Source organism: Rattus rattus, chromosome 12, assembly GCF_011064425.1.
Source record: "Rattus rattus isolate New Zealand chromosome 12, Rrattus_CSIRO_v1, whole genome shotgun sequence".
In the NCBI taxonomy this organism is placed as follows: domain Eukaryota; kingdom Metazoa; phylum Chordata; class Mammalia; order Rodentia; family Muridae; genus Rattus; species Rattus rattus.
This window is the reverse complement of record NC_046165.1, coordinates 86,419,695-86,440,775: the sequence shown is the minus strand read 5'-3', so window position 1 is coordinate 86,440,775 and position 21,081 is coordinate 86,419,695.

The following is a 21,081-nucleotide window of genomic DNA, read 5'->3' as shown; positions in this document are numbered from 1 at the left end:
CAATCCATCCTTTAGTCCTATTATTCGTATACCCACTTTTTATCTTTATCTCTCTCCCTTATTCCTCCTAATACTAGATTAGAGAGAAAGAAGGATAGAGGAAAGGAAAAGAGACAAATCCCTCTGTTACTTTGTTTTTTCCTTGATCAAAGACCATTACAACTTGTAGCAACCACCCTTTGACAAGGATAAACAGTCACCATTCATTGAGTGACCAAAACCCACCTATCCCACTTTTGGGGAATGGGGTGTTATTCTCTTAAAATTTTTTCCTGCTGACTTAGGGCATTGTTTCTCTTTGACTCCCCCTACTCCCTCCCAAATTGAGATATTGGTCAGTCTTTAAAAAGCCATCTGCAGCATTTGCTATCCAGTCTCTGCATACTGAGAAAGTCCAGGGCTTAACTGAAGTCCTGACTGGAACAGTCTGTGATGCTGGACCAATTTGGGTCAGCAGTTTTCTTTGAAGCTGTCCTGGATGCAGAATTTTGAGGACAACAGCACTGGGGTAGAATCACCTGGGCTACTTGTCTTGTGTTGTTTGGTGTTTGAGCCTTTTTCTCTGTAAACATACACATTCTCACAGGTAATATACATTTCTGTAATAACATGTGTATGGAATTTGCAGTGAGAACAATTCAGTTAAAGATGACTCTTTTCTCCCTGTTTGAACCGGTAACACATTTGTCTTTATAAGTTAGTTTGGGTCATAAAACCAAACTGTAAATTAAATTTCTACGTATGCCATTTAAAAAGATGGGATGATAAGCCTTGAGGATTCTGTAGCCAAAATGATTTATTGGCTATGCATGGCTGAAGGTCTGGCTGGAGACACTTTTATGTCTCAGCCAGCCTCAGAGCTGTTCCCCTGCAGAGGGACAAGAGTACAAGTTACCTGCTTTGTTGGTCTTCTTTATTTTTTTGTCTTGTCTGCAGTCAGGGTTTCTCCTCCTGTCAAATCTGATTTTTAATAATATTGAAGGAATCGAAGTTATCATTTCCTGTGGAAACAAATGCAAGCCTTCTCTAATGTAACACATTTCCTCCCTTCCATTCTGAAGTTAGGACACATTTATGCTGCTCTAATTTAGCAGTTTTTTCTAAAATTCAGTGTATTTTAGGAGTTATCTTCTCATTGACATTTATAAGGTTTAAAATCAATAAAGCTAAGGCTTAAATAAAGCTTAATAAACCTTAAACTGTCTGTGGGAGATTCTATATCTCCCTTTTGTTCTATGAGCATTGCCTCTAAAGTCCTGTGAGATCTCTCTGCAATAGCTTGCCTTGTACTATAACATGCTACACACACACACACACACACACACACACACACACACACACACACACTGATGTGTTTATAAAAAGATAGAGAGTATAGATTATGTGCTATGGACGTATGCTGAGGTATCCCCTCCCACTGTGGGACCAGCCACATGATATAGTACAGAATAGAATTTATTTTATTCAGGGCATGGGGAGGGAGTTAAGAGGGTTAGGGGCAGAGAGAGAGAGAGAGAGAGAGAGAGAGAGAGAGAGAGAGAGAGAGAGAGAGAGAGAGAGAGAGAGAAAGAGAGAAGAGGGGAGGGGAGGGGAGGGAGGAGAGGAGAGGAGAGGAGAGGAGAGGAGAGGAGAGGAGAGGAGAGGAGAGGAGAGGAGAGGAGGAGAGGAGAGGAGAGAGGAGAAGAGTAGAGGCTGACCATGAGCACGTGGGGAAGTGAATGGGGAGAGAAGGGACAAAGGGGAAAAGGGTAAAAGCAAGAGAGCAAGAGAGTGAGGAGCAAGCAGCCCCTTTTATAGTGAGTTGGGCATACCTGGCTGTTGCCAGGTAACTGTGGGGGTGGAGCTAGACAGAGTGCTAACACACACACACACACACACACACACACACACACACACACACACACACACAGAGTTGTATTCTAACGGATGCGTATGTTGGAGCAACGTCAGCTCAGATCTGTAAAGACATCTCCAAGATAGCTACCATCCCTAATAAATGTGCAATCTCAGAATCATCCATTCTAGAACTTAAGGCAGAAGCCCACCGAGAGTCTGAATAGACACAAACTGTACGATGGACATATTTTAGATTTTCACACTCTACAAAATGAAATAGATAACTATTACAGGACATTGCTCTAAGATGACGTCACCAACCAGGATCTGGATTCTTCTCTTTCTTTTTCTTTTATTGGATTCTTTTGCATTTTTCTTGGATATTTTATGTATTTACATTTCAAATGTTATTCCCCTCTCCCGGTTCCCCCTCTCCCATCCCCCTGCTTCTGTGAGGATGCTCCCCCTCCCACCTCACCGTCTGAATTAACTCAGAATATTGCATCTCTATGGGTTGCCATTCCAACTCTTCGAACCTTTCTGGATTTTTTTTCCTCTGGAGCTGTCTTTTCTGCTGTTGTAGGTTCCAGATCTCCTTGTCTCTGTTCTCTGGCCTGTAACGTAGTATTCCATCTTTTGGTCCTCTTCTTATCTAAGTTTACCTTCTTTCGATCTCTCTTTAAAAAGATACAAGATTATAATTATTACTGAACAATAGGTATTTCTATGCTGATAAACACAGCAAAATTATATGGAATCCAGATGCCTTGTGCCATTGCTCTTTTTTCCACTTAACATAGAAAAAAATATTCATTCATTCATTTATTCATTCATTCGTTCATTCATTCTTATTTAGCTAGCACATTACATTGGCCCCTAGCTCTTGGTTCCACCTCCCTCCTGTTAATTTAGCAGACTGGCTCCTTGTTGGTTCTATGCTGGAGATGTTGTTTGCTCTTCAGTGAGAGTGGAGTCTCATGCCTGTGCCCATGTGCTCACGGGCCAGGAACGGAGCCTATTCGCCCGAGCTCTGGGAACTGTTTTTACCTGGGAAGTTTGCTTTGTCACCCAGGTTCCCTGCTTACTACCCATTGCTCGCAGGCCTCTGCTTTCCCCAGCAGCCGGCCATGCTGCACCACAGAGGGTGAGGAGGCTGCACTTCCACAGGTGGCTTCTCTAGTGGTTTCTTGGCTCCAGTTTGCTGGCTCAAGTGACCAGCTGGACTCCAGCTTCTCTACTCACAAAGCGGCCTGCCCACCACCACACTGCAGAGTGCTAGACTGTCCTTCCTAGTGTCTTCTCAGGCTTTAGGCCTGGATCTGGCCTCGCATTCAGTGTGCCATTTGCAGTTGGTGTCATCTGTAATCTCCTGTTTTTCTACCTGCCCTCTTTGTTCCCGGAAATAAAGACTCTGAGACTTCTTATATGTGAACAAATGCCTAGGCTAATAGCTTTGGCTTGTCCCTTGATTATCTTAAGACTTAATTATCCCATTCTCAGGCCTGTCTGCCTCTCTCCCATAATCCTCCCCACCCCGCTTCTGCTGGATGCCCCACCTTCTAACCCTGCTTCATCTCATTGGCCAATGACTTTTTATTGAAGGTAAAACTTCCATACATTGCACAAAAGAGTCCCTATACAGTCCACCTGTATCTCCAGGAGCTGGAAATGGTTGTTAAGGCCCTTAGAGTAGTCTAGGTGTGGGGAATAAGGGTGCAGGTTGGAGCTGACCACTTGCATTCCTTGAGGGGCTTACACACAGACCCCAGTTAGGTTTTCAGGGTTGTACACTTACACCTAAAAAAAAAAATGTTACGGAAAATATCTTCTGTCCTGAGAAATTAACAGTGCCAGATTAGAAAGTATTTTGAAATTTTATTTTCCTATAAAGCAGTAGACAACCATGGGTTGTGACCCCTCTGGGGGCCACATATCAGATATACTGCATAGCAGATAATTGCATTCCAATTCATAACAGTAGCAAAATTAGAGTTATGAGGTAGCAACAAAATTATTTTATGGCTGGGGGGTCACCACAACATGAGAATCTGTATTAAAGGGTCCCAGCATTAGGAGGGTTGAGAACCGGTGCTACAAAGTAAAAATTGCTATATTGATGGTATAATTAATTTAAATAATTTGTAAGAGAAAACTGCTACTACTAATTAAACTACAGTAGTAAGAGGAAACAATTTTATGAGCAGTTCCACCATAGGCTGGGAGGACACGCTGAAGAGTGGAAACCCCGTAGCTGTGTAAGGTGGGGAATCTAATGTAGCCTGAGATTTGGATTGGAGAGCAGTCTGTGGTCTTAATCTTCAAAAACACTCTGATGTGCTGTACTAGTCAAAGCATGTGCACTAGGACTTGGAGCATATTTGGTTTGTATGTGTTTATGCATTTAGGTTTTGTTATGTGAATAATTTGAAATTTTAATGTTGCTACATATTGTGAGTTTTTATATTTTGGTGAATATCTGAAAAACAAAACCACATATAAGACACAGTCAAAAATGAAATCTTTAATTCTTTTTAGAAATATATCAATAATTTCCTAAGATATATCTATGTCTGTGTCTATATTTATATCCATATCTACAGTTATCTCTATATCTATCTATCTGTTTATCTATCTATCTATCTATCTATCTATCTATCTTTCTATCTATCTATCTTTATACACACACACACACACACACACACACACATATATATATATATATATGGAACAGAGAGACAGAGACAGAGACACACAGAGAGATCTTTAATAATAGAGATATAGACCTTTAATATAAATACCAGTCAAGACATTTTTGCTATTGTCACCAAAAGGTATACCTATAAAGAAAATGTGACAATTTTACTTTTAGCTGTCACCATAACTAAAGTGACAAAAATCCAGAGCAGAACATCAGGACAGATTTGTTCCACCAGCAGCTGTCGTGCGGCTGCCTTTCGAGTGTCCACATATGTCTGCAACTGTGAAAGCCCTTCCTTCAAAAGAAGGTGCCTTATTATCTCACTAGTCCCCACTGACTGGACAGAGTACCTTCCTTCCAATCACAAGAAGGAATCATTCTTCCGAACTCCCAAGGCGTGCCTTAAGAAGAGCTGCCACTGCTCTCTTCGTGATGGGAAAAGTCTCACAGACAGTATGAGGGAAGCCAGGAGCTCTTGTTAGCTTTACCTGGGCAGTGGGCGGAGCCCCGGTCAGCCATCCTTTCAGCTGGGAAGTGGGCGGTGCCCAGGTCAGCCATCCTTTCAGCTGGGCAGTGGGTGGAGCCCAGGTCAGCCATCCTTTCAGCTGGGCAGTGGGCGGAGCCCAGGTCAGCCATCCTTTCACCTGGGCAGTGGGCGGAGCCCAGGTCAGCCATCCTTTCACCTGGGCAGTGGGCGGAGCCCAGGTCAGCCATCCTTTCACCTGGGCAGTGGGTGGAGCCCAGGTCAGCCATCCTTTCAGCTGGGCAGTGGGCGGAGCCCAGGTCAGCCATCCTTTCACCTGGGCAGTGGGCGGTGCCCGGGTCAGCCATCCTTTCAGCTGGGCAGTGGGCGGAGCCCGGGTCAGCCATCCTTTCAGCTGGGCAGTGGGCGGTGCCCAGGTCAGCCATCCTCCCACCGCAGCTCGGCTCATATCTTGACAGCAGCCTCCTAAGGAACCATGAGCCAGAAACTCTCACACTGATTCCAAACCACTAACTATGGAAGTTATGAAGCTTAATGGCCTTGGTCATAATTTGAGACTTCTAAATCTGGAAAGATAACAAGAAAGGTCGTGGGCCAACCAATGCTTTTGGCTTCTTTTATCTCTTATTCTTCCTTTTGTTTCTAGAAGCCAATACCCTACCTTGTCAACTCTGTTCTGTGACTTAGTTTGGAGTTATTATTTAAGAAGTAACTTTAAATTGGTAGCGATAGGAAGACTTGTTAACTTAAACCAAAATGAGAAAATTAATGTGGCTTGTTGTGTTGGTCTGTGCATTTTGAATGAAAACTGTTGGTATAATCTGGGTTTTGGTTTTTAAAATTAGAGTTCTGTGAGCCTTCATATTACATGTGTACCACCTAAAAGTGTGCTTCTTCTCCCAGCTCTGTGGAAACAGGCTTGTTTTACTACCAATACATATGTTTCAATAAACATTCTAAGGTTGTACATCAATTCTTTACTACATATCAATTGCAAAGAATTATGTGATTATCAGCTATAAAGAATGCACGTGCATGATTATAAAATAAAACTAAACGTTGGGTAATTAAGAAACATTTTTATAGATTTAATTGTGGAGTACTTTGTTTGATTTGTGTCACACAAATGAATACTTTGGATGGTAGGTTTATTTACCCTGAAATTCAGCGTGTTTTTCCTCATCTCTATGTGTGATTGTACTTTTCCCAACCAGTTGTACAAACCTGTGAAAAATAATTCAAAGGCAAGGAAACCCACATGAAAGGAAAATGTCTATCTCTAATGCTAAATCAAATGGTTTTGCTTATGTGTAAAACGCGTAAGTTGTAAGAAAGTGATGCAAGTGAACACTGGTACAAGAGAACTTTGCATAGTGTATTGATAACTTCGATAGTTAATTAAATGAGGGGTTGGGAAGATGGCTCTGTTGGTGATTCAGAATGTGGAAGTCAGGGAACAATGGCATGCTACTGCAATCAATCAGGGGAAGTTCTTCCCACCCCAGGATGGGAAGAACATATTTGTATGTATCATATATGTATATATTGACAGAGATAGACACATGCAAGCAGACATACATACATGCAATATACAGAGATTTAAGATCGATGTAAGTAAACCTCTTATATTTTTCTACTTTAGACCTTGCTTATGGCCTTTATCTGTCAGAGTCAAAACGTGTGACTTATAAGCATGATGTCTTAGCATGTTAAATGCTTTGCTCTGACGAGACGGGGTGGATTTAGAAGAGAAGTCTTGCTGACTTTCGTCTTCCCTTTCTTCTTCATGCCATTACCACCCTGTAGCTCGGAGACTAGAACTTCTGTTTCCTAAAACAAGGTATAGGACCTTTCTGCCTCATCGAAGTCCTGTGTGATGCCTGTCCTGCCCTGGACCCAGAGGAGAAACGGCTTACAAAACAGCATCTGTATGAACAGACCTGACGTGGTCGCCCCTTGGTCTGTCACCACACCCTCTCACACAGTCACACTTCTCTGTGTTTCTCCACTTCTCAGCAGACTAAGACTAATAATTTTACCCTAGTTTTTTATGTGTGGAGGAAAGCCCCTATGTCATGTCAAACTTAAATGGTTAAGCTTTTCTTTTGCTATCCCTTCTCATGTTGGTGTGTTGCCCTTTAACACTGTGTTAGGTTGGGAAGAGAGACTACAACTTTTCTCTCCTGCTCTTTAGCGTAATTAAAAGTAAAGTGAAAGATACTTTGGATACTTCCTGCTATTGTTTTAGTAATTGTTCTATAGGTATTACAAAGCGTACCTTTTTGAGAGCATGGGTAGCTACAATAGAGAATACAGGATGACTTCATTAAGCCATGTTTTCTCTTACAGTGCACCTCTCTACACACGTAATGCCCACATTGAGAAGCCCATGGTCTAACAGAATGGCTCTCAAAGTGGGGGCGCATGTCAACTATCCTGCATATCAAATATTTACATCATGATTCATAACAGTAGCAAAGTATGGTCATGGAGTAGCTATGAAATAATTTTATGATTGAGAATCGTCACAATGCGAAGAACTGCATTAAAGACTTGTAACATTAGGAAGGTTGAGAACCACCACAGGACTTGTCTGTGTTTCATTTATCAAAAAACCCATAGTTTCATCTTCGTTTTAAAAATGACTTCAGATGAATATAAAACTTTAAATTTACAGGGTCGGTGCATGTAGTTTTAAAAAGCCCAGGACTGTGACCTTGCTACCAGCCCCTTGCAGCTTTCCTTTTGTTCCACCAGACTTAGTCCTGAGGAATGGGCTGCCACTTGCCCTAACACAGCTTCTCTTTCTACCTGCTTTTGCTCCAGGGGGCGGGGGTAACTGCCTTTGTAGGGGTCGTGCTTCCAGCCCCCACCTGAGACCCTTGAATTTGCAGATAAACGACAGACTTATAGAGCTTGTTGACTTTTACTACTATGAACTATTGAACCATTGCTGGGTGCTCCCGCCTTGGAAAAGCGTGCCCTCACCAACGTATTATCTCTATGTCCACCCTACGGATAGTGGCTTGTTCCACCTAAACCCCAGAGTGGAGGTAGCAGGCCCTAGCTCTCCCATAGACCTTACATGATTGTTGCATCCTCCTTCCTCCAAAGCATGGAAGAAAAACCCCTCTCCTTCCTTGCATCTGACTTTTCTTCCTGGGACCTGCAAATCCCACCTGTATCCTCTGTCCAGCAATTGCCCCCTCCCCACCTTCTTTATTGACAAACCAAAAGCCAACTGGGGAAATGACGTGAGCGTCAGAACCTCCCCTTATACAGGGTTAGCAATTTAAGTTGTTATTTTTCACAAAAGTCATAAAAATCATGGCCATTATCTTTTCAATATTTTTATTATTGACAAAAGATATTTTTCTCACATAATATAATCTGGTTACAGTTTTCTCTCCCTCTACTCCTCCCAGTTCCTCCCTAAATCCCCTTCCATGTAGATCCATTCTGGTTTCTAAGATATATATATATATATATATATATATATATATATATATATATATATATATTCCAAGAGAATATATAAGAATCAGAGATTCACTTGATACTGAGGAATTCCCTAAAAGCAGTAAACTTGAAAGGCAGACCCATGCAGGCCCTGTGCGTGCTGCTTCAGCGTCTGTGAGTTGACGTTAGCTCTGCTCACGATGATTTAGAAGATCTTGTTTTCTATCCCCTCTGGCTCCTACTTTCTGCCTTCTCTACTTTGGGATTCCTGAACCCTGAGGGGAGGGATTTAATGAAGATGTCCCAGTATTCCAGGGTCTCTCACTCTCTGAATCATGTCTGGCTATGGGTCCTTGTATTTATTTCCGTTTGCTGCAGGAGGAACATTTATGATTATGGCTGATCAAGGCACTGATCTATGAGGATAAGCAGAATGTCATTAGGAGATACCTTGTATTTTTTAAAAAACAGGAGTATTTGGTTTTACTCTAGGTTCCTAGGACATCTAGTCTCTGGCTCTTGGTCACCCATGCAGTGTTTGGAATGGGTTCCCTCTTGTGGAACTGGCCTTAAGTCAATCAGGTAATTGTTGGTTCCCCAAAGGGCTGTGCCTCCATTGTCCTACCCCATCTTGCAGGCAGGACGCCATCATAGGTAAAAGGGTTTGTGGCCTGGCTGGTGTTTGTTTCTCTTTTGATAGCATTCAGAGTATCAAAGATGTTACCACATAGAGTGGGGGTGAAGGCTTCCTCTCTGTATGCTCAACCTCTCTATGTTAAGTGAGTTGTATAGATATTATCTTCACCAGTAGAGTCTTGCTGTCAGATTTTGGAGTTGCAGAGAGCAAACTATAGTCGTAGCAACAATCTGGGTTGTTTGGGGATTCCCATGGGACCCCACTGGCCAACAACTGAATGAAATGCAGCACGATCCTGGTACTGGAAGCTTCATATGGTGACAAGAAATGTCCAGTTGCAACTCTGCCTTTCCCATTGTTTGATGGTTTCGTTTAGAGCACCTTCATATATGTATATATATTTTAGGAAGTTTCTAGTGTATTAGGTCTCCTCCTTACTACCTCTCAAGTGGCCTTAGTTTTAGCTGTCTCTCACCATATTTTTCCCCTCATTCCTTGTTCTCCTTCCCTTTCTCTCTTAGTCCACTGATTCCAGCATCTCCCCACACATGCATAACTTTCTTCTATTTTCCTTCCCTAGGAAGATCTATCTGTTTGTGCCAGCCCTTCATTCTATACCTAACCTCTATGCTTCTATGGAGTGTGTCTTGGTTATCATTGGCTTAACAGATAATATCTACTTATAAGCAAATAATATCATATTTGTCTTTCCATGACTGTGATCCCTCGCTCAGGATAATCTTTTCCTAGTTCTATCGATTTATATGTGAATTTCATGATTTTTTTTAATGGTGGAATAATATTCCACTGTAAATGTACCACATTTTCCTTATCTATTCTTCTGTTGAGGGGTGTCTAAGTTGTTTTTAATCTCTGGTTATTGATAACAGAGGAGCATTGAAAACGTTTGAGCAAATGTTTCCAGGGTGGAATGAAGTATCTTTTGGGTATATGCCCAAGAGTGATGTAGCTGAATGTTGGGGTAGATTAATTCCCATCTTCCCAAGGAATAGCCAAACTGATTTTCATAGTGGTGGTACAAGTTTATAAGTTAAAACAAACCCTTTCAACCAGAAATTGAATGAGATTATGGTATCTATTATAGCAACAGAGAAGCAACTAGAGCTCCTGCTTAGGGAATGGTTTCACCAACAGGAGGCTGGTCTTCTTACCAAAATTAAAATAATCAAGAAAATCCCTCACTTATGTACTCAGAGGCCCATCTTGCAGATGACTCTTGATTCTGTCATACTCACAACAAACACTAACCATCATATAGTTTTCATCTGCTTATGTTAGCATCTGTTTGTAACTGACTTATGTAGACTGTTTTTGTTTCCAGTGTGTCTTATTGTTTGTTTGTTTTTTAATCTTTTCAATCGTTTCTAGTTATATGATTATATGCTGGATATGCTAAAGTTTGGAAAAGTTAGATTAGGCTGTTTTACTTAAAAAATGTTGGCTTCTTCTAGTCAATAGCTACATCAGTGGTGGATATTTTTGTTCTTATAGGATGGACTTATTTTTTATTAGAACTCTATTTAAATTCCGTTTTCAGTTTCACTCTCATTCTGGGCCATGTCTTCACTCTAGAGCACAGAGTTGACTCTAAGAACCCTTTTCTCTGGATTTAACCACATGGCCCCGAGTGAGGTCTTTTATGGTATCTGGGGTGGTGCCTTGGTGACTTTCACATTGGGTGCCCTCTGCTCCTAGCTTAGTATAAAATCCCTCTGATGTTCTACAGTCCTGTCATTTGTTAATAACTCACGAATTGCTCCTTAACACTCTGGAGCTGATGGGGTGGGGTGGGGTGGGCATTGCTCTCATCTCCCACAATCTTAGCTATTTCAGCAACATGATTACCAATCTCTTCTTTTTCAGACAAGCGAGCCCATCAGTTCTGTTATCTTTCTTTTCTTGACACTGGGAAAGCTGAAATGGGACTATATATTAACTACATACAGAATTAGATTTTAGAATGTCATCTCTTTTTTAGGTAACAGAATGAATTCAATTATTTTTTTTACCTTAGCAAATGGTTTTTGTTTAGCACTTTGAAGTTGTTTATTATTCAGAGATAGTCTTTTATTTCTTAAAGAGAAAGCAAAACAATGTACACCACATACTTTGCCTTTATTGAAGTAAAACTCAGTAAATGACATTGCTATTTATACTTTTGAATTTATAGAGCAGCAATTTACTCCAAACATACACCTTTGCCTAAAAGAAAGAATGAAATATCTCTGATATTTTAATAAAACTTTAGGCAAGAATATTACTTAACTTAAAAGTTTTTACTATATTTATGTTTTACAGATTGTATCTAAGAGCTTTGTCCAATCCATCTTCCAGATGCAGACACATTAATGAATTTAAGTGAATTAATTTTCTTCCAGCATTTAAAATTTATGATTAGTTGGGTTTGGCAGTGAGAAGTTAAAGGGGATTTGAGATCAAGTGGAGTGATTTTTAAGTGTATTGGGAAGGGTGAGTTATATTCATTTTAATATCACCAAGTTCTTTTAAAGGCTCCCGTTTGTCAACGTTAAAGCTTTTAAATCAGAGTCTCCCTTGATCAATGTTCCACTGGAACACAGAAAGACAAGGACAGACATTCACCAAACAAGGAAATACAGGAGGTCAATAAAATTCTGAAAGTGCAGCATGTTAAACAGCCATGAATAATTAGAAGAATGCAAAACACCACCACAGCGAAGTATTGCCACTTGCTGCCGTGTGACTTTTCCTGGGGAGATGTAAACAAACATGGGTACCCACCAGATCCATGGCATGCAAGAGAGAACAGAAAACGGTATAATCCACCTTCAGCCAGTGAGGCTCTTGGTTACTTAGCAGGGAATGGGGAAGTGGTTACTTACAGGAAAATGTGCCATGCGAAACAAATCATCATGGTTTATGTTCAGTATAAAGTATGCTTGGGAGTCTTCAGAGAATTAGAAGGCACTAGGTCCACGTCTTCCCTTGCTAGCAACTGGCACTTGCTGGTTTTGTGTATGTGTGTGTGTGTGTGTGTGTGTGTGTGTGTGTGTGTGTGTGTGTGTGTCTGCCAGGTAATTGCCTTGTTCTCCTTTATTTCTTTTTCTTTTTCTTATTTCTCATTAATTAATCAATTTACTTATTCATTTTACATCCTGGTAGCAGTGCCCTTTCTCCTCTTACTCCCACCCTCACAAAATCCTCCTCCAGAGAAGGGGAAGCCACCATCCCACAAGGACACTTACTCAACTATGCTCATAGCGGTTTTATTCTTAATAGCCAGAAACAACCTAGATGTCTGCCAACGGAAGAGTGAATAAAGAAAGCGTGGTACATTTACAAACTAAGACATCATGGAACTTGCAGACAATGAGTGGAACTAGAAAATATCCTGAGCGAGGTAACACAGACCCAGAAAGACATGCATGGTATGACTAGTTTATAAATGGACATTAGCTATAAAGTACAGGATAAACATACTGTAATCCACAGACCCAAAGAAGCTAAGTAACAAGGAAGTCCCAAGGGAGGATGTTTGAATCCCACTCAGAAGGGGAAATAGAATAGACATTGGAGATGAATGGAGAGAGGGAACTGGGTGGTGCCTGCTTGTTTATGCATTCTCAGTTTATCTTAGGGTTGAAAAGTTGTAGCTTGCTAAATGACTACGCCTTTGTATCAGAAAAGGGGAAGAGAATTTCAGGAAGGGCTGTGTTGAATAAGAGGGGTGATTATAACTCTCTGGGGTAACTACCAGGCAGTGGGAAGAAGAAAGCAACATTTGTGTGTGTGTGTGTGTGTGTGTGTGTGTGTGTGTGTGTGCCTGTGTGTCTGTGTGTGTCTGTGTATGCCTGTGTGTCTGTGTGTGTGTCTGTGTGAATATGTGTGTCTGTGTGAGTGTGTTTGTATGTGTGTGTGTGTGTGTGTGTGTTTTGTGTCTGTGTGAGTGTATGTACATATGTCTGGGTGTCTGTGTGTATGTCTGTGTGAATGTGAATGTCTGTATGAGTATGTGTGTCTGTTTGTATATGTGTGTGTGTGCATATCAAAGTACTTTCTGTAGAAGAGGGAATAAATCTGTCTGCTCAATTTTTCAATGTGAAGTCTCCTAAATTTGTTATTATAAAATCATATTATTATTATATTATTATTATTATATTATAATATTATTATTAAATATTATATCATAGTCTTGGTTTTCCCATGGGTGACAAAAAAAATCTCTGGATCAATGTGTTCCTTCAGGATGGCTGTCACCAAACAAAACTTGCATGAACTGAAGGGTGACCTTCTGCTTTCTAAGTACTGTAGTATCATCCCCAAAGGTCACATGCTCCTGGAAAGCTGGATTCCCACGTGACATCTAGTTAGAAGTGCTCCTTTACTTTTTCAACTCAGGAGTGCTAACACCCCTTTTGACATTACCATAAGGCCTAGTTATCACTGTTTATTTCATTGCCATGACTACTGGGTCAAGGTACACTGTAGGTCATCACAGAAACCACTCTTCATAATGGCTACAGTGTGTAAGGCCCAGAGAAAATAGTGATTCACACAGCTGTCTGACACATTGATAAAACATTTAATTAAGTAGAGAAAGAATAGTGCCCTGTAGCCATTCTGGCTGGTCATGAAGCTTAGTGATCCTCCATCCTCAGCTTTCTTTATGTTGGTGAGACAGGAAGTAGAGTAAGGTGCAGGAGGACTTACAAAAATACCTATAAAGCTAGCATCTAAGAGAGGCCTGTTGTCAAAGAGAAAGGCTGGAGACATGAAGTCATGGCCCAAGAAAATGGCTGGAGTCACCAGCTAGGACAGAAGCACTCAGAATGTCTGAACAGAACCTGAGGTTGACATAATACCAAAATGCACACCACTGGGTGGAGATTTAAGATGCTGCTGAGATGTGGGATACATACATCACCCTGGGCAGTATGGGAGAGCTGGCTTGGGAGAGCCACCCCATCCTTCACTGGCTGCTGTAAGCAGGAGAGCTAGCCCCAACTTCCCCCTTGACTGAGTAAAATAGGAGAGCTGGTCCTGGTGGCACTGGTGCAGGATAGCTGGTAGACTGACCAGCTCAGCTTCCAACCAGGCCCAGATCCAGGCTCTGACTTCACCCATCCCAACATCTATCTCTCCCATCTTTAAACTGTTGGAATGCATGAAGGTAAAGATCCTACAGATTCAAAGCTGCAGGATCTCCATGAAACATGGCAACAGCAGAATGTCTGAGAGGAACCCTGGTAGGAAACCAGTATGGATAGTTTAGTAGAAGTCAGAGGCTTCAAACCAGACCAATAACTCATTGTAATGAACATTTGAAATGAAAAATGTGTGGACAAAACTGTGTATACTGTGGGGCAGCTTTTGTGGCAAGACATTTCTGTTTTCGTTTGTTTTCCTTTGGGGAAAAGGTTTCAAGAGTGGAGGTGAATCTGAAGAGGTAGGGAGATGATTGGGATTGGGGTGCATGATGTGAAACTCAAAGAGTTAATAAAAAGTAAGAAAAAAGAGCCTAGATTACGCAAATAAGGTATAAAACCCATACTATGCAAATGATCCCCAAAGCATATATAAATAATATGAAAGATCTGGTGTCCTTTGTTTCTTTTAATACTTCTTTGTTTACATTTTATATGTGTTAATGTTTGCTTGCATGTATGTCTGAGTGCCATATGCATAGTTATGGAGGTCAAAATGATACCCGATTCCCTGGACTTGATTGTGAACAGCCATTTGCATTCAGGAATTGAACTGGGTCTTCAAGAACAGCAATTGCTCTTAACCACTGAGCTTCTCCCTAAACCTGACCGTGTCCTTTGTACAGTGTGGCCATACTAACACATATTTGACTCTTGAATAAAATATTTCTTGTCCTCTTTGAGATGAGAGTGGAGGGATTTTTTGTTTGTTTGTTTGTTTTTTGTTAACATCAACCTGTATTGTTTTATAAAGTACGGAATCTAAAATTGGAATGAAGCAGCATCAACTGATAGACTGCCTAGCCCTATTTTCCTGAGAAATCTATATTTTCTCAGTATGTGTGACTACTCCAGGTCGATGCTTCTGGGAGGCTGCTGAAAGAGTAGGAACTGGGAGGTCTTCAAATTATTAGGGGATGCTAAAAGGGAATTGTTGGATATTGACCCTTCCTTTCTCTCTTTTGCTTCCTGCCTGTGACATAAGTAGATTTGCTTCATTGTGAACTCCTGCCTGATATGAGACTCCCTATGGCCCAAAGTGACCAGATCACTGGGCCAAAGGAATAGGGACACACAGTCCTGGGCTGGAAGTGAGCTCAAATAAACTTTCTTTTGTGGTGTGTGTGTGTAGGAAACTAGGACAGGATGCTAGGAGCTTACAGGCCTGGAGTCCCCCTGCACATATGTAGCTTGGTCTTTATATGGGACCCCAAGAACTATAGCAGTAATTTACCCTAATACAGTTGCCTGCCTGTGGATCCTGTTCTCCTAGCTGGGTTGCCTTGTCTGTAGTGGAAGATAATGTGCCTAGGCAGTGACATGATGTGCCAGGGTAGGTTGGTACCCAGGGGTACCTTCCCCTTCTCAGAGGTGACTGGGAGGGGTCTGGGGGAAGGAGCATATGAGAGAGGGACTTGGAGGGGTGTGCTGTGATCAGGACATAAAGTTAATAATTAATTTAAAAAAAGAATTAGGAAAGGAGCTAAGTGGGCACTGTGGTAAGCTGGAGCATCCTTGGGGTATATGCCCAAGAGTGATATAAGTGGATCTTGAGGTAGATCTACTCCCATCTTCTGGAGGATTTCTAGAATGTTTGTATAAGTTTACGTTCCCATCAGCAATGGATGAGTGTTCCACATACTCCATAGCCTCACCAGCATGAGTTGTTATTAATCTTAGCCATTCTAACAAGTGTAAGAGGGAGTGACAAAGTTGTTTTTGTTTTATTTCCCTGCTGGCAAAAATTGTTGAACATTTCCTTAAATGTTTCTCAGCTATTTGAGTTTCCTCTTTTAAGAATTCTTTTAGATCTGAACCCTATTTTAATTAGGTTATTTTCCAATTTTGTTGGCTGCCACTTTATCTGATGTTCTTTACCTTATAGGAGTTTTGAGTTTTATAAAGTCATATTTATTAATTATTGATTTTAGTACCTGTGTTCATGGTGTCGTCTTCATAAAGTCTTTCCCTGTGCCCATGAATTCAAGGCTATTCCTCACTTTCTTTTCTATTATGTTCAACATACCTAATAGTGGTTGAGGTCTTGAACCATTTGGAGTTGAAATTTAGTTTTATGTGGAGTTATAGTATGAATCTATTTAGATTCTTCTACATGCAGCTATTCAGTTTGGCAAGCATCATTTGTTGAAGATGCTGTCTTTTTTCCTAGTATCTATTTTGGGTTTCTTTATCAAAAATCTAGTGTCCATAGGTGCATGGATTTATGTGTAGGTTTTCAATTTGGTTCCATTGACCAGGGTGTCTGGATTTGTGCCAACATGATGCTGTTTTTATTACTGTAGCTCTGTGGTACAATTTGAGATCCAGGATGATGATACCTCCAGCAGTTCTTTTATTATTCAGGATTGTTGTTAGCTATCTTGGTTGGGTCTCTCTCTCTCTCTCTCTGTGTGTGTGTGTGTGTGTGTGTGTGTGTGTGTGTGTGTGTGTCCCCAAGATATTTATATTATTTGAAGTTATTGTGAAAGATAAATTCCCTGATTTCTTTCTCAGTCCTTTTGTCATTTGTATATAGAAAGCTACTGAGTTCTTTGAGTTAATTTTAAATCCAGTTACTTTGCTGAAGGTTCTTATCAGCTGTAGGATTTTCCAGGTGGAATTTTAGGCTTAATTATGAATGCTATTATATTATCTACAAATAATGATAGTTTTAACTTCTTCCTTCTTAATTTGTATCCACTTGGTCTCCTTCAGTTGCCGTACTGATCTAACTGAGACTTCAAGTACTGTCTTGGATGCATACGGAAAGAGTCTTGTTCTGGATTTTAGTGAAATTGATTTGAGTTTATCTTCATTTAACTAGATATTGGCTATAGTTGACACACCCAAGCTCACAGGTGAGACCAGCAGTACCACCCCAATACCTGGCCCAAGAGGGACCCACCCACGTTCCGGTGGACCCAGAAACTACAGAGCAGCTGGGGACAGGATCATTCCAGTTTCTATCAGCGCCCAGGAGCTAACCCTGTGCCACAGCACTCCTTACCTGATTCCTACCCAGAGAAAACTTTTCCCCGAGGAGTGTTGACACACCCAGGCTCATAGGCTCACAGGTTGACAGGAGAGACAAGCTCCAGTGAGAGACAGCAAGGCCAGCTAACACCAGAGAGAACCAGATGGTGAGAGGCAACCACAAGAACATAAGCAACAGAAACCAATGCTACTTTGCATCATCAGAACCCAGTTCTCCCACCACAGCAAGCCCTGGATACCACATTGCACCTGAAAAGCAAGGTTCTGATCTAAAAATTGTATCTTATGTTGATGATAGAGAATATCAAGAAGGATACAAACAATTCTTTTTAAAAATGAAGGAGAACCCAGGTAAATAGGTAGAAGTCCTTAAAGAGGAAACACAAAAATCCCTTTAAGAAATACAGGAAAAGACAAACAAACAGCTGAAGAAATTGAACAAAACCATCCAGGATCTAAGAACAGTAATAGAAACAATAAATAAATCACAAAGGGAGACAAACTTGGAGATAGAAAACCTAGGAAAGAGATTAGGAGTCATTGATGCAAGCATCACTAACAATACAAGAGATAGAAGAATCTCAGGTATAGACGATACCATAGGAAACATTGACATAACAGTCAAAGAAAATGCAAAATTCACAAAGCTCCTAAACCAAAACACTCAGGAAATCCAGGGCACAATAAGAAGACCAAACCTAAACCTAAACCTAAGAATAATAGATAGAGAAGAGAGTAAAGGTTCCCAACTCAAAAGGCTGGTAAACACTTTCAACAAAATTATAGAAGAAAACTTCGCTACCCTAAAGAAAGAGATGCCCATAATATTTATGCAAATATATATTTACATGAAGCCTACAGAAAGACAAATAGATTGGACCATGGGAGAAATTCTTCCCATCACATAATAATCAAAATACCAAATGTACAGAGCAAAATGAATATTAAAAGCATAAGGGGAAAAGATAAGTAACATATAAAGGCAGACTTATCAGAATAACACCAGACTTCTCATCAGAGACTCTAAAAGCCAGAAGATCCTGGGCAGATGTCATATAGACCCTAAGAGAACAAAAATGCCAGCCCAGGCTACTATACCCAGCAAAATTCTCAATTATCATAAGTGCAAAAACCAAGTGACAAAACCAAATTTTAACAACATCTTTCCACAAATCCAGCCCTACAAAGGATAATAGATGGAAAACCCCAACACAAGGAGGGAAACGACACTATAAACAAAGCAAGAAAGTAAACTTGCAACACATCCAAAGGAAGATAGCCACACAAACATAATTCCACCTCTAACAACAAAAATAACAGGAAACAGCAGTCACTATTCTTTAATATTTCTTAACATCAATGGACTCAATTTCCCAATAAAAAGATATAGACTAACAGACTGGATACATAAACAGGACCCAGCATTTTACTGCATACAGGGAACACACCTCAGTGACAAAGATAGACTCTAACATAGAGCAAAAGGCGGAAAAAAATTTCCAAGCAAATGGTCCCAAAAAGCTGGAGTAGCCATTCTAATATTGAATAAAACCAACTCTCAACCAAAAGTTATCAAAAAATCTGAGCAAGGACACTTCATAGTCATCAAAGGAAAAATCTACCAAGTTGAATGCTCAATTCTGAACATCTATGCCCCAGATGCAAGGGCACACACATTTGTAAAAGAAACGTGAATAAAGCCCAAAGCACACATTGAACCTCACCTAGTAATAGTGGGAGACTTCAAGACCCCGCTCTCATCAATAGAGAGATCATGGAAACAGAAACAAAACAGAGACACAGTGAAACTAACAGAAGTTATGAACCGAATGGATTTAGCAGATATATATAGAACATTCCACCCTAGAATAAAGTATATATCTTCTTCTCAGCACATCATGGTATCTTCTCCAAAATTGACCATGGAGTCAGATGCAAAACAATACTCAACCAGTACAAGAGGATTGTAATAATCCCATACATCTTATCAGATCAACAAGCACTACTAAGCTGGTCTTGAATAACAACAAAAACAACAGAAATCCCACATACTCATGGAAACTGAAAAATTCTCTAGTCAATGATAACTTGGTCAGGGAAGAAATAAAGAAAAATTAAAGACTTTTCAGAATTTAATGATAATGAAGGCACAGCATACCCAAACTTATGGGACACAATGAAAGCAGTGCTAAGAGCAAAACTCATAGCTCTGAGTGCCTCCAAAAAGAAACTGGATAGAACATATACTAGCATCTTAACAGCACATCTGAAAGCTCTAGAACAAAAAGGAACAAATACACCTAAGAGGAATAAACAGCAGGAAATAATCAAACTTGGGGCTAAAATCAACCAAGTAGAAACAAAAGAACTATACAAAGAATTAACAAAATCAGGAGCTGGTTCTTTGAGAAAATCAACAAGATAGGAAACCCCTTAGCCAGAGAAACAGAGGGCACACAGATAGTATTCAAATTAATAAAATCAGAAATAAAAAGTGAGACATAACAACAGAAACTGAAGAAATTAAAAAAAAAATCATTGGATCCTACTACAAGTTCCTATACTCAACTAAATTGGAAAATGTAGATGAAACAAATGATTTTCTAGACAGATACCGGGTACCAAAGTTAAATCAGCATTAGATAAACCATCGAAACAGTTCCATAATCCATAAAGAAATATAAGCAGTCATTTAAACTTTCCTAACCAAAAATGTGTAGGACTAGATAGTTTTAGTGTAGAATTCTATCAGGCCTTAAATGAAGACCTAAGACCAATTCTCTTCCAACTGTTCCACAGAATAGAAACAGAAGGAACACTACCTAATTTGTACTATGAAGCTGAAACCTAAACCACACAAAGATCCTTACAAAGAAAGAGAACTTCAGACCAATTTCCCTTAATATCAATACAAAAATACTCAACAAAATTCTCCCCAACAGAATCCAAGAATACATCAAAAATGATCATTCACCATGAATAAGTAGGTGTGATGGTTTGTATATGCTTGGCCCTGGGAGTGGCACTATTAGAAGGTGTGGCCCTGTTGGAGTAGGTGTGTCACTGTGGATGTGGGCTATCAGACCTACTTCCTAGGTGCCTAGAAGTTAGTCTTCCAGTAGCAGCCTTCAGATGAAGATGTAGACCTCTCAGCTCTGCCTGTGCCGTGCCTACCTAGATTCTGCCATGCTTTATGATACTGGACTGAACCTCTGAACCTGTAAGCCATCCCTAATTAAATGTTGTCCTTTATACGTGCCTTGGTTATGATGTCTGTTCACAGCAGTAAAACCCTAACTAAGAAGGAAGTTGGTACCAGGAGTGGGGTATTGCTGTGATAGGCCTGACCATGCTATTGTTTGGAAGAATGTGGACTTGGGACTTTGGCAAGCAGTGGAATGCTTTAAACTGGGCTTAATGGGCTATCCTAGTAGGAATATGGAAGACTTTGTTGCTGAATGTGATTTGAACTATACAGACCTGACCCAATAAATTCCAGTGAAGGAGAATTTCAGAATGTGGCCTAGAGACTGTTTTTGTGGAATTTTGGTAAAGAATGTGGATGCCCTTGTCTGAAGAGTCTACCTAAGTCTAAGGTAAAGAGATTTATATTAATTGCAATGAAAAAGGAAGTCTCAAAAACATCCAACCTAGACTTTGTTCTCTGGTTAAGTCTCACGAAGAGTGTTTTGAATAAGCATAGCAAGATTTGAAAGAAAAAAATATAAAATATAAGGTCCAAATATTAAAGGGGCACCAGGAAGTGAAA